The sequence below is a fragment of the Protopterus annectens genome, chromosome 13.part0, assembly GCF_019279795.1.
Source record: "Protopterus annectens isolate FY-2018-M chromosome 13.part0, PAN1.0, whole genome shotgun sequence".
Lineage (NCBI taxonomy): Eukaryota > Metazoa > Chordata > Ceratodontiformes > Protopteridae > Protopterus > Protopterus annectens.
The window spans coordinates 3,462,262-3,476,918 of NC_056747.1; the positions used below are offsets into that span (position 1 = coordinate 3,462,262).

The 14,657-nt window shown below is 45.9% G+C and overlaps 1 protein-coding gene across 1 annotated transcript in view; it reads left to right on the plus strand.

The window, feature by feature from the left end:
• The window catches only part of AP3D1 (adaptor related protein complex 3 subunit delta 1), a 3,080,434-nt gene that overhangs the window by 1,670,702 nt on the left and 1,395,075 nt on the right, over nt 1-14,657 (plus strand). The gene's annotated exons all lie outside the window — the stretch shown is intronic.

Here is a 14,657-nt window from a genome sequence, read left to right on the forward strand (position 1 = left end):
TGCTCTGTTCAGGCAGGGATTATTTCCTCAATCTTGCTCCACGCCTAGGGTTGACTGTCAACATGGCCAAATCCTCTCTGGCTCCTACACAGGTAATAGATTTCATAGGGGCGAGATTGGATTCCAGACTAATGCTTGCCTTCCTGACTCCCGATCGGCTTCAGAACCTGATGTTGCATGTTCAGGCCATTCTCCGACTTCCTGGTCCACCGGCGGAATTGATCCCGAGGGCTTTAGGGTCCATGGCAGCAGAAATTCCTTTGCTGCCCCTAGCCCGTCTAAATATGAGGGTCCTGCAGTGGACCCTCCAAGTACAATGGTCCCTATCTCGCAACCCCCTGTCCCATCCTATTCCCCTAAGCAGGGCTTGCAGAGGGTCGCTCATGTGGTGGCTCCAGTCCCCGAGTCTCCACACGGGACGACCATTCTCGATGCCTTCCCCCATCGCCACAGTGACCACGGACGCCTCTCGCCTGGGGTGGGGGTGGGGTGGGGGGCACTTTTCAGGCAGAATAGTCCAAAGCACGTGGAACGACACAGAGACCTCCTTGCATATCAATGTCCTAGCGATGAGGGCGGTGCTTTTGACGTTGCAGGCACTTCACAGCCTTCTTCCGATTGGGACGATTGCAGTACAAACGGACAACATGTCAGTTGTCTGGTACATCAACAAACAGGGGGGAACCAGGTCTTATCCTCTCTGTTGCGAGGCCATGAGAGTGTGGGAATGGGCGATATCCTCCAACCGCTTTCTCATTGCAACGCACATTCCGGGACGGTCCATCATCCTAGCAGACAGGCTCAGTCGTTCGATTCTGACCCCGTACGAATGGTCTCTCAATCCTCTAGTAGCGAAACAAATATTTGCCCAATGGGGGCAACCCTGTTGCGATCTTTTTGCCTCTCCTTCAAATACCAAACGCAACAGTTACTTCGCTCTAATCCCCCCTTAGGGGGACTCCCCGAGAGACTCTCTAGTACATGCTTGGCCTCCCGGTCTCCTTTACGCTTACCCTCCATTGCCCATGATGCTAAAACTCTTACAGAAAGCCAGTCGGCTGGGGAGCAAAATGATCCTCATTGCCCCATTCTGGCCTCATCAAATGGGGTTCCTGTACCTGTGGTCTCATCTGATTCATCCACCCTGGATTCTGGATCCCCTTCCGGATCTCATTACTCTCCCTCTGGGTCTTCCGACCCCCATCCTGGTCATCCTCAAGCTGACTGCTTGGTTGCTCCAGTTCCACTCCTGATAAGGACTCCCGGAATCTCCTCACCAGTTAAAGCCATCCTAGTAGCAGCACATAAACCTTCCAGTAGGGTCTATCGAAGTAAGTGGAAACGTTTCTCCATTTGGGCGGAGCACCATCACTTAGATCCTTTCACGGCGCCTCTTACGTCGGTTTTGGATTTTCTAACTACCCTTTTTCATCAAGGGGCTAGCTGCTCTACAGTCAAGGTACAACTAGCAGCAATTTCGCATTATCATGTAGGGCATGAATCGGGCCCTCTAATTACTTCCAAGCTTTGTAAAGCTTTCCTCAAGGGTACCTTCCTTCTCAGACCCCCGGTCAGGGAGGTAGTACCCCCATGGGATTTATCTTTGGTTCTTCAGGCCTTGACAAGCCCCCTTTTGAGCCGGCGGCTACAGTTGATCTTAAATACCTCTCTTGGAAGACGGCCTTCTTGGTGGCCATTACTTCAGCTAAAAGGGTCTCTGAGCTTCAGGCTCTGTGTGTTAAACCGCCGTACTTAGCCTTCCATCAGGACAGAGTTTACCTCAGGATCAATCCGTCCTTTCTGCCTAAGGTATCTTCGGAAGCTAATATTAATCAATCCATTAATCTTCCCGTGTTCTTTCCCAATTACCAGAACAAAGGAGAGTACAAACTGCATTCCTTGGATGTGCACAGACAATTACGCTGTTATATTCATTGAACTGCTGGTCATAGGCAATCTGACCAGTTGTTTGTCTCCTTTGCCAAAACAAGCTTAGGCAAGTCAATTTCTAAAGTTACCCTGTCATGTTGGATAGCTAGTTGAATCCTCTTGGCGTATCAGAGTTCGGGAAGGCCTGCACCTCAGGGAGTCCGAGCTCATTCTACTAGGGCCGTCGCTATTTCGGCAGCCTTTAAATCTAGGGTTCCCTTAGATGATATTTGTTCCGCAGCTACTTGGGCCTCATCTCATACCTTTATCAGCCATTACAAACTGGATGTTGTCTCCAGAGATAGGGCGTCCTTTGGCTCTGCAGTGCTCCGGAATATTCTTCCATAAAGGCCACCCAGGATTCAGGTAACTGGGGACTCTGTCCCAAAGGTTGCTGACAAATGAAGTTCCTACTTCAGATTAAGAAGTTATGTACTCACCATAACGTTCCATGTGAGTAGGTATCTTCATTTGTCTGCAACCATCCCCCTGACCTATAGGATTCTGTTTAGGATCTGTCTTAGATAAGCCCCTTCTGGGGCATAGTAACAATGGTTATATAGGGCAAACTTGATCTGAGGTCAGTCAGGGTTTGCAGGGGATTATGGGTAAAGGGAGGAGCTAGGAGCTCGGATCTATGCTGTGGTAGAAGTTTCGGCTCGGATCCAAGATCGGATCCGTATCCCAAAGGTTGCAGACAAATGAAGATACCTATTCAGATGGAACATTATGGTGAGTACATAACTTCTTATTCAATCTGTTTAAATGTTGAGAGAAACTGATTGCAGTCCTGTAGACTCCGTTTTGTAGGGAACTGTAGAGTTCAATCTGTTTAAATGTTGAGAGAAACTGATTGCAGTCCTGTAGACACCGTTTTGTAGGGAACTGTAGAGTTCAAACTAAGTCACACCAGGTCAGCCAAGGGGGGAAGAGAGGGAAATCCTAAGCACCTAGATTTGAGTTAATGACAGACCTCAAAGGGGCAGATACAGACGGCCAAGAGGTTGAGGTCAACCACAAGGTCCTTACAGGCCTCGACAGTGGGGTGCATCAAGCCAGAAAGAAGGGGAAGACAGGCATCAACCATATAAAAAACAGCCCCAATGACTTCCCACTCCAGCTGCCAAACAACTCACTCTTGGCAGCCCTTTTGGGAGGAAAACTGGCACTTTTTTATCACAATTGGCATATGATCACCCAAGACAAATGGGTTCTCAATATAATTTCAGAAGGCTACAGGTTCCACTTTCACACTCTGCCAAGATTAAAAGGAATGCCAAATCTGCCACTAAGTGTGGGCAGAGACCCAAAAACAAATTATGGCACTCATGAACATGGGCGCTATCCAAAAGGTACCACCACAGGAACAAGGGCAAGGATTTTACTCGAGACTCTTTCTGGTTCCCAGGAAAGACAAAGCCTGGAGGCCCATTCTGTTCCGAAATTCAAAATGTTGACATTACAGCAGCTTCTTCCCATGCTGGGCAAGCAAGCTTGGCTCATGACTCAAGGAGGCATACCTGCATGTCCCTATCAGACAAAACTGCAGAAGATACCTCAGGTTCTTAGCTGTCCAATGCACTATCAATTCTCTGCACTGCCCTTTGTGAAGACCCTGGGTGCAGTAGATAATACAAAGTGCCTGGCACCAGTAATTGCATTTTGCAGACAGAAAGGAATCCAAGGGCGCAGTAGATAATCCAAAGTGCCTGGCACCAGTAATTGCATTTTGCAGACAGAAAGGAATTCAAATTTACCCATACCTGGGCGACTGCCTGATTCAAGCAGAGAGCAAAGGACATTCTTCTACAGCATCTGGCGTTTTTAAAAAAAGTTATTAAGTTGCCTGGGGTACACAGTAAATGAAAAGAAATCAAAACTAGTGCCCTCACAAGAGATAATATTCCTGGATGCCAGCTTGAACACAACGGCCCAGATGGCTTTTCTCACGCGAGACAAGCAATGACAACTGACACAATACTTTCAATTAATGGCAACAAAGACCCAACTCCCTGCAAGAAAAATTCTGCAGGCCTTGGGCTTCATGGCATCTTGCATACTACTAATTCCATATGCCAGAGTGCATATGAGGAAACTACAATGGTACCTAAAGAATGTATGGTCTCAACACTGTCAAAGTTTGGAAACAGTTATACCACTAATACCTTCCCTTCAACAGGAGTTTTGATGGTGGGCTCAAGCCTGTCATCTCAACAAGGGACAGCCTTTCACTCAAACCACAGCCAGGCAAACACTGACAACAGATGCATCGGATTACGCCTGGGGTGCACACATGGCAGGAAAATGTATTCAGGGCAAGTGGAACGCAGGACAAAGGCATTTGCACATCAATCAAAAAGAGATGCTAGCTGTACAAAATGCCCTTATAGCTTTCAGGGACTGTTGCATCCAGGACAACTACTACTAAAGACAGACAACACCACAGTTATGTGGTACATAAACAAGCAAGGGGGCACTCACTCCTACCCTCTCTGCAGACAAGCCATGACCTTGTGGAACACAGCTATAAACTATCAAGTTCATCTACAAGCGCAATTCCTGCCAGGAGAGAAAAACACTGGCAGACGACTTAAGCAGAAGTATCATGGATCCCCACGAATGGGAATTGAATCCTCAAATATTCAGAATGATGATAAAGAAATGGTGGAGCCATAGATCTGTTTGCCTCCCCCAATGAATTGCCAGCTAAAGAAATTCTGCACAAGGAGTTACCATCCGCAAGCATGGAAAGTGGATGCCCTCTCATTCAGCAGGACAAACCGACAAGTATATGCTTTTCCACCACTGCCTCTTCTCCCAAAGGTACTCATAAAAGCCAGGCAAGAAGAGCCAAAAATGATCCTGATTGCACCAGACTGGCCACGCCAGCACTGGTACCCAATCTTAAAAAACTTAGCTCAAGGACCACCCTGGATTTTGCCTCAAATACCACATCTGCTGTCTCAGCACAACAATCAGTTACTCCACCAGCCAGCTAAAGACACTAAACCTAGCTGCATGGAAGATTCCCTAGCCATGCAAGCAATGCCTCTCTCCAAAGCAGTTATGGATGTCATTCTGGAGGCCAGAAGGCCTAATATCAGGAAAGCCTACTTGGACAAATGGAAGAGATTCTGTGCCTGGAACCAGGCTCACAGCCTTGATCCTCTTGTGCCAAACATTCCTCAGATACTACAATATTTGACTGAGATGCTGGACAAAGGTCTCTCCTTTTCTTCCATCAAGATCCACGCCTCTGCCATCTCTGCACATTACAACACGGATCCACCGATTTTCTCTTATCCTTTGCTAAAACAGTATCTCAGAGGGGCTAAAAACATAAGACCGCCCCGTAGAGCACCTACTCCTACTTAGGACCTCAACTTTGTTTTGGAAAAATTGACTTTACCTCCTTTTGAACCAGCTAGCACGGCAGAATTAAAATACATTTCTTGGAAAACTGCTCTGCTCCTGGCAATAACTTCTGCAAGAAGAGTTTCAGAATTACAGGCACTAATGGCAGTGGAACCTTTCCTCATTTTCCACCAGGACAGGGTGTCCTTAAGAACTAACCCTACGTTTATGCCTAAGGTGTTTTCAAGTGTGTCTCTAAACCAAACCATTCACTTGCCTACTTTTTATTCAAAACCACAGAATAAAGGGGAAAGACTACTGCATTCATTGGACATTCACATGCAGTTATGCTTCTACTTGGACAAAACCAAAGCTTTCAGAAAATCTGAGCAATTATTGGTAGCATATGCTGCAGCAGCACAGGAAAAAGCTATTTCGAAACAGACTATTTCCAAATGGATAGGACATTGCATACGTTTCTGCTATACGCACCATGGAAAACCTGTGCCTAACAGCATTAGATCTCACTCCACCAGGGTAACAGCCACTTCAACTGCCTACCTCAGAGGAGTACCTACCAAGGATATTTTGGAAGCAGCAACATGGAGTTCTGTGCATACCTTCACCAAGCATTACCATCTGCTTCTATACTCTAAATCCAGAGCTGGCTTCGCCTCTGCAGTGCTGCAGGGCCTTATAGCCACCCCTAATGCCTTATAGAACCAACCACCCTACCTCAGCTTTGGGATTCTACCCAAGTGTAATGACTGCAGCAGTGTCACACGATGAACATAGTACAGTTTTGTACCTACCATAAATGTAGATGTTCGAGTGTAGACACTGCTGCAGTCCAGGTTACCCTCCCTCCTTCCTCTCTTACTGGCTAGTACGTACTTAGTTCCTCTACCTTTTACTACCTATAGAGAGTATTTGCTGGTAGCTGAAAGTATGTTGTTTGCTTTTCTTATGTATGTTTTATTAGCAATTTGAATTGCCTACCTATTTAGGGGCACCTGACATCTGGGGCAAGAAAAACTGAAGAAAATGGCGTCGGCTGCATCTTATATACCCCTGTTGCACTGACGTCAGGGAGGAGGCGACCGCAACCAATGCCGGACCAAGACTTTGGAACTCAGGCCTGCTGGGGAACTGCCTGATGGCAGGATAACCCAAGTGTAATGACTGCAGCAGTGTTTACACTCGAACATCTACATTTATGGTAGGTACAAAACTGTATTTTTTTTCTGTATGCATGCTTATTGGCATAATTTAGCCTACCATTTTAGGGGCACCTGACATCTGGGGCAAGAAAAACTGAAGAAAATGGCTTTGGCTGCATCCTTTATACCCCTGGCGCACTGATGTCAGGGAGGAGGCGACAGCAACTGATGCCGGACCTAGACTTTGGAACTCGGGCTGACTGCGGGTAGCCTGCCTGCAGCATAACCCAATTGTAATGACTGCAACAGTGAGTACACTCAAACCTCTTCATTTATGGTAGGTACACAACTGTACTTTATGTATACTGCAACAGTGAGTACACTCGAACATCTTCATTTATGGTAGGTACACAACTGTACTTTATGTATACTGCAACAGTGAGTACACTCGAACATCTTCATTTATGGTAGGTACACAACTGTACTTTATGTATACTGCAACAGTGAGTACACTCGAACATCTTCATTTATGGTAGGTACACAACTGTACTTTATGTATACTGCGACAGTGAGTACACTCGAACATCTTCATTTATGGTAGGTACACAACTAACTGTACTTTCTCTCTCTTTTAAGCATCAGGGCTATTCAACCTGTCCCTGAAGAAGAATGGGAGCAAGGTTTTTACTCAAGACTTTTCCTGGTACCCAGGAAAAACAATTCCTGGCGTCCTATCCTGGACCTGTATATCCTAAACACATTTTTGGTAATCCCAAAATTCAAGATGCTAATTCTTCATCAGCTGCTTCCCATGCTAGACAAAAATGCCTGGTTGGCAACACTGAATTTAAAGGAAGCCTACCTGCACATCCCAATAAGGGAATCTTGTAGAAGATATCTGCACTTCAGCGCAGGCTACATGCACTATATCAGTTCTCTGCACTGCCCTTTGGCTTTTTAACTGCGCCCAGGGTGTTCACAAAGTGCCTAGCTCCAGTCATTGCATTTTGCAGGCAAAGAAATATTCAAATATACCCATACCTGGACGATTGTCTAATTCAGGCAGTAAGCCAGGGCATGCTATTAAATCATCTGGCATTTGTAAAGAAATTGCTAACTTCTCTGGGGTACACAATAAACAAAAATAAATCAAATATTGTACCCCGTCAACAAATTGTATTCCTGGGAGCAAGGTTGAATACAGCTTCCCAGATGGCCTACCTCACGCCAGAGAAACAAGCTCATTCGACAGCCGACTTCAATCAACTGTCCACAAAGACCCAGCTGTCTGCAAGGAAAATACTGCAAGCACTGGGGTTCATGGCCTCTTGCATTCTACTAATTCCATATGCAAGACTACATATGAGGAAGCTACAATGGTATCTAAAAAGCCTACTTTGTCAACATTCTCAGGATCTAGAATCAATGATTCCTATCATACCTTGTCTAAAGATAGAATTCCTTTGGTGGGCAGAGGCCTGCCACCAGAACAAGGGACTGCCATTTACTCTACCCCCTGCCGCCCAAACCCTAACAACAGACGCATCAGACTATGCATGGGAGGCTCACTTGGCAGAGCAGTGCATTCAGGGCAAATGGAACCAAAATCATTTAAATGCACCTGTATATCAGTCAAAAAGAAATCTTAGCTGTACAGATGGCTTGGACAGCCTTCAAGGATCACATTCTTCCAGGACAATTATTTGTAAAGACAGACAACACCACTGTTATGTGGTACATAAGCAGGGGGAACCCACTCATACCCTCTCTGCAGACTAGCCATGGCTCTGCAGAACACAGCCTTAAGCTACCAAGTGCACCTGCAGGCTCAATTCCTGCCAGGAAAGCTAAATACACTGGCAGACGACCTAAGCAGAAATTTCATGGATCCACACGAGTGGAAACTGGAACCAAAAATATTCAACATGTTGAGAAACAAATGGGGGAGCCCAGAGATGGACCTTTTTGCCTCCCCTCAGAACTACCAGTTGGACAAATTCTGCACAAGGACTCCTCACAAACAAGCTTGGAAAGTGGATGCCCTGTCCTTCACCTGGAAAAACCTATCAGCTTATGCCTTTCCTTCTCTGCCTCTCCTCTCCAAAGTGCTACTAAAGATCAAACAGGACAAACCAAGGACAATACTGATTGCACCAGACAGGCCTCACCAACACTGGGTACCCCTTCTTGTCCAGTGTGTCACTGCTGGCACCATGGCACCTGCCTCAGACCCCTGCCCTGCTGTCCCAGCAGGAGGGCTATATTCTGCAGCCACAGCTTCAAACCCTGGACCTTGCAGCCTGGATAATTACCTGACCTCTCCGTTACCATCCCTCAGTAAGTAAGTGATGGATGTCATTCTGGAGGCAAGGAGGCCTAGTACTAGAAAAACCTATGCCGAAAAATGGAAAAGATGCTGTTCCTGGAGCCAAACTCAGGGGATGGGCACAGCAGTACCCAATTTACCTGATATTCTTCAATCCTTAACTGAGATGCTTCACAAGGGCCTTTCCTTTTCTTTTATCAAAATTCATGCCTCTGCCATTTCAGCTCATTATAATAGAGCCACCCCTCTTCTGTCATCCACTGCTGAAGCAATTTCTTAGAGGAGCCAAAAACTTAAGACCACCCAGGAGAGCCCCTACTCCATTCTGGGGCCTGAACTTTGTATTGGAAAAGCTCACTGTTCCTCCCTTTGAGCCAACTGCAAATGCAGAGTTGAAATTCCTTTTTTGGAAAACCACTTTCCTTTTAGACAGGGTGTCCGTCAGGACCAATCCCTCCTTCATGCCCAAGGTGGTATCCAGTGTGGCCCTTTATCAGTCCATTCATTTGCCAACCTTCTTTTCTAATCCACTGAACAAAGGGGAATGAATACTGCACTCCTTGGACATGCACAGACAACTTAGATTTTACTTGGACAGGACTAAGCCTCTCAGGAAATCTGAACTGCTGCTGGTGGCATTTGCTGCAGGGGCAGAGGGGAAGGCCATTTCAAAGCAAACCATTTCTAAGTGGATAGGCATTAATTTCTGCTATAAGCACCATGGAAAACATACCCCACAAGGGATAAGACCACATTCAACCAGGGCTGCATCTACCTCTACAGCCTTTCTCAGAGGTGTCCCTACCAGGGACATCCTAGAAGCTGCTACCTGTAGTTCTGTACATACCTTCACCAAGCATTACCACTTGCCATTTTTTTCTGAATCCAGAGCTGGCTTTGCCACTACAGTCCTGCAGGGACTTTTAGCTGGTACTAATGTAATCTAACTGCCACCTTCCATCCTTAGCTTTGGGAATCTTCCCAAATATGATGACTGCAACAGTGAAACACTTCTTCCCAAATGTGATGACTGCAATAGTGAAACACGAAGAACATAGTACAGTTGTGTACACTTACCATAAATGTAGATGTTCGATTTGTATTCACTGTTGCAGTCCTAGTTACCCTCCCTCCAGCCCCCTGACTTCTATTAACTATATATGCCTCTCTCCTTGTTTACTATGCTTACAGCTTTTGGTGTATTTACTTTTTGTTGGAGGTGTAACCTTGTATATAATTGCTTCACATTATGGGGGCACCTGACATCTGGGGCAAGAAAAACTGATGTAATAGCATCAGCTGCATGCTTTATACCCCTGACTACCTGACGTCATGGAAGATGAGACAGCAACTGACGCAGGATCCAAGACGTTGATAATCAGACCGACTGAGGGCTACTGCAAGCAGATAACCCAAATGTGATGAATGCAACAGTGAATACACTCGAACATCTACATTTATGGTAAGTGTACACAACTGTACTTTCTCCTTCCCACGGACTCACCTTTTCATTTATGCCTCTCCCCTTTGCCTCTTCTACCTCGAGTGCTTCTAATGAAAAGGAAAGAGGGTCGAAGGGCTGTACTGATATCACCAGACTGGCCCAGACAACACTGGTTTCCCCTACTCCTCAAGCTCACCAATCAGAAACCTTGGCGGTTACTACAGAGGGTTGACCACCTCATCCAAAAGAAGGGGAGCATTGTTCACCCTAATCTTCAGACTCTCAGCCTTTCAGCCTGGATAATTCCACAGCACCCAACTGCAACACCAACTTAATCAGCAGGTGCAAAACATTCTAAGAGTCTAGAAGGCCTAGCACTAGAAAATCTTCCTCAGCGAAATGGAAAAGATTCTCTCTTTGATGCCAGAATCGCCACCATGAGCCAAATTCAGCTTGCATTTCAACCATCCTGGAGTACCTTGCCAGTCTGGTGGATAAAGGCCTCTCTCCTACTCCTCCATTAAAGTACATGCCTCAGCCATCTCTGCTCACATCCCTACGCTTCCTTCAACCTTGTCACACCTCCTGCTGAAGCAATTTCTTAGGAGTGTAATCCACATTAGACCTCCCAGGAGGAACCCCACCCCTCCATGGGACCTCAACTGTGACCTAGAAAAATTGACTATGACTCCTTTTGAGCATGCAGTTAATTCTTCTTTAAAGTTTCTTACTTGGAAAACTTGCCTACTATTGGCTGCCGCTTCAGCCAGGAAGGTATGTGAGTCGCAGGCCCTAATGGCAGTGGAACTTCTCATTATCTTTGTAAAGACGGGGTCTCCTTTGGAATTAACCCTTCTCTCATGCCCAAGTTGTGACAAATGTGTCTCTAAATCAGGCCGTTCATCTACCTACCTTCTTCCCCAACCCTCAGAAGAGAGGAGAAAGAATACTTCACTCTTTGGTTGTGCACAGAATGCTATGCTTCTACCTAGACGGGACAAAGTCTTTGAGGAAGCAGAACAGCTGTTTGTAACCTTTGCCCCTGACTGAAGCAAAGCCAGCTTCTAAACAGTTTCTAAATGGATATCCCACTGCATTTCTTTCTGTTACAGCCATCATGGCACAAATCCCCCTGAATTGATTAGGTCACACTCAACTAGGGCCACAGCAACTTCTGCAGGTTTCCTTAAGGGGGTCCCCACTAAAGACATTTTGGAGGCAGCCACCTGGTCTTATGTGCATACCTTTACTAGGCACTACCATCTCGCAGCTTTTTCTAAGTCTAGAGCAGGATTTGCATCTGCAGTCTTATAGCAAATCCTCTCTTCTCCTTGATCTCCTTCCACCCTCAATTAAGCTTTGGGAATTTTTCCATCAGTTAGGACTGCAGCAGTGTAACACAAAGAACATAGTACAGTTGTGTACACTTACCATAAATGTAGATGTGGGAATGGTACTCACTGTTGCAGTCTTCTTTCACTCCCTTCTACATCCTCAACCTTACTAGGTAGGCTAAACAAAATCAATTAAAATACTTGTGGGACCCTACCCCAGACTACCCTGGCTTGGGTCTCTCTGTCTCGGTTCACCTATGAACTACCCCAGACTACCCTGGCTTAGGTCCCTCCACCTTGGTTCATCTATGGACTACCCTAGACTAACCCGACTTAGGTCCCCCCACCTTGGTTCGCCTATGCACTACCCGATAATACCCTGGCTTAGGTCCCACACCATGCCTCACCTGTGGAGTACCCCAGGATACCCTGGCTTAGGTCCCCTTATCTTGGTTCACTTATGAACTACCCCAGACTACCCTGGCTTAGGTCCCCCCATCTTGGCTCACCTATCGACTACCCCAGACTACCCTGGCTTAGGTCCCCTTATCTTGGTTCACCTATGGACTACCCCAGACTACCTTGTCTTATGTTCCCCCATCTTGGTTCACCTACGGACTACCCTGTCTTAGGTCCCACTATCTCGGTTTACCTGTGGACTACCCCAGACTACCCTGGCTTAGGTTAACCCACTTTGGTTCACCTATGATACTATCCCAGACTTCCCTGGCTTAGTTCCCCCTATCTTGGTTCACCTATCGACTACCCCAGACTACCCTGGCTTAGGTCCCCCTAACTTGTTTCACCTGTGGATTACCCCAGACTACCCTGACTTAGGTTTCCCCATCTTGGTCCACCTATGGACTACTTCAGACTACCCTGGCATAGGTCCCCCATCTTGGTTCACCTGTGGACTACCCGGGCTTAGGTCCCCCTACCTTGGCTCACCTATCGACTACCCAAGACTACCCTGGTTTAGGTCTCCGTATCTTGGTTCACCTATGGACTACCCCAGACTACCCTGTCTTAGGTCACCCTAACTCGGTTCACGTGTGGACTATGCCATATTACCCTGGCTTAGGTCCCGCCCAACTCTGTTCGCCTATGGACTACCCTGGCATAGGTCACCCACCTTGGCTCACCTATGAACTACCCCAGACTAACCTGGCTTAGGTACTCTATCTTGGTTCACCTATGGAGTACCCCAGACTGCCCTGGCTTAGGTCGCCCATCTCTGTTCAACTGTGGATTACCGTGACTCACCTGGCTTAGGTCCCCCACCTTGACTCACCTATGGACTACCCCACATTACCATGGCTTATGTCCCCCCACCTTGGTTCACCTATAGACTACCCTGGCTTATCTTCATTCACCTATGGACTACCCTGGCTTAGGTCCCCCTACCTTGGTTTACCTATCGAATACCCCCAGACTACCCTGGTTTAGGTCCCCCTATCTTGGTTCACCTGTGGACTATCCTGTCTTAGGTCCCCCTATCTCTGTTCAACTGTGGACTACCCTGGCTTAGGTACCACAACCTTGGTTCGCCTGTGGACAACCCCAGACTACCCTGGCTTATGTCCCCCATCTTGGTTCGGCTGTGAACTACCCCAGACTAAAGACTGCAAAATGGTCAATGCTGTAATTCAGATACGGTCAATTCCTTCAGCAAAAAATAACCAAGTCAAGAACAAAAACGAGTTTATTCTACAAAACTTTTGGGTCAACACCCTTCTTCAGTGCATTATAAAATCTGTTAATACATACATTTTAAATAGGAGTTTCAATTAATCACGTCAGCCAGTTAACCTATCACACATTCTCTCCCATCCCCTCATATGACTATTATGAAGAATTCATAAAAATGTTAAAACTCATACTTAAGTCACATAAAACATAATAAATTCATTTTAAATCCATTCTACTTCTCTATATTTTGTAATATTATTATCATTAAATTAAACTTCTTTTTATTTTTTTTTTTTACTAAAATAGGCTTTATACTAGCCACACTATTAATACCAGGTTTATAATTTGCCCTTAACCTTACAATCCATGTTATGAATTCTTCATAATAGTTATATGAGGAAGATAGCAGAGAATGTGTGATAGGTTAGCTAGCGGACTGTTTTTGTAATGCACTGAGGAAGGGTGTTGACCCGAAAGGTTTGCAGAATAAACTTGTTTTTGTTCTTGACGTAGTTATTTTTTCCGTGGGTTAAACAGCCATAAGTCACCTAGTGTGCTGTACACAGCCACAAGTCACCTAGTGCGCTGTACTGTGTTCCATGGTTAATCACGGCCACAAGTGGCATAGTGCACTGTACTGTGTTCCATGGTTGTACACAGCCACAAGTCACCTAGTGCGCTGTACTGTGTTCCATGGTTAATCACGGCCACAAGTAGCATAGTGCACTGTACTGTGTTCCATGGTTGAACACAGTCACAAGTGGCATAGTGTGCTGTACTGTGTTCCATGTAAATGAAGACTGTGTATGCTTTGAACACAGCCACAAGTGGCCTACTGTGCTGTACTGTGTTTCGTGGCTGAACACAGCCACAAGTCACTAGTGTCCTGTACTGTGTTCCATGGTTAAACACAGCCACAAGTGGCTTAGTGTGCTGCACTGTGTTCCATGTAACTGAAGACTGTGTATGCTTAAGATGTCATCAGTATGATATTCCTGGAGGTGGACAGCAAACCCATTAACAGAAGGGGATCATGCTTTCCTTGTCTTCGTATGGAGATTCTTACTTTGTACTCATTTTGTACCTCCACTCCCTGGCGTAGCTGCTTGCTGTGATTCACCATTCTCACAGTGCATTAACTTCTTCACTTAACTTATGTAATAAGTGCTGTGACAAATCTTGTGTAGTCATCATTTGAAGCCCCTCTATTGTACTGGATGAGATAATTGACCCTCAGATGAGTTTGGGTTATGATGAAATTGTCCCTTCAGCTTGGAAGCAAGTCTTAACTTCTTCTCAGTCCATTTCTACATAGCCATCATTTCAGTTTGCTGTTATGGAATAACTATGTTTTTCAGTTATTATTTTAAATAAAAACTAGCAAAGAGCTTGTAGCAAAAGATGTTCATGCCAGTCATTGA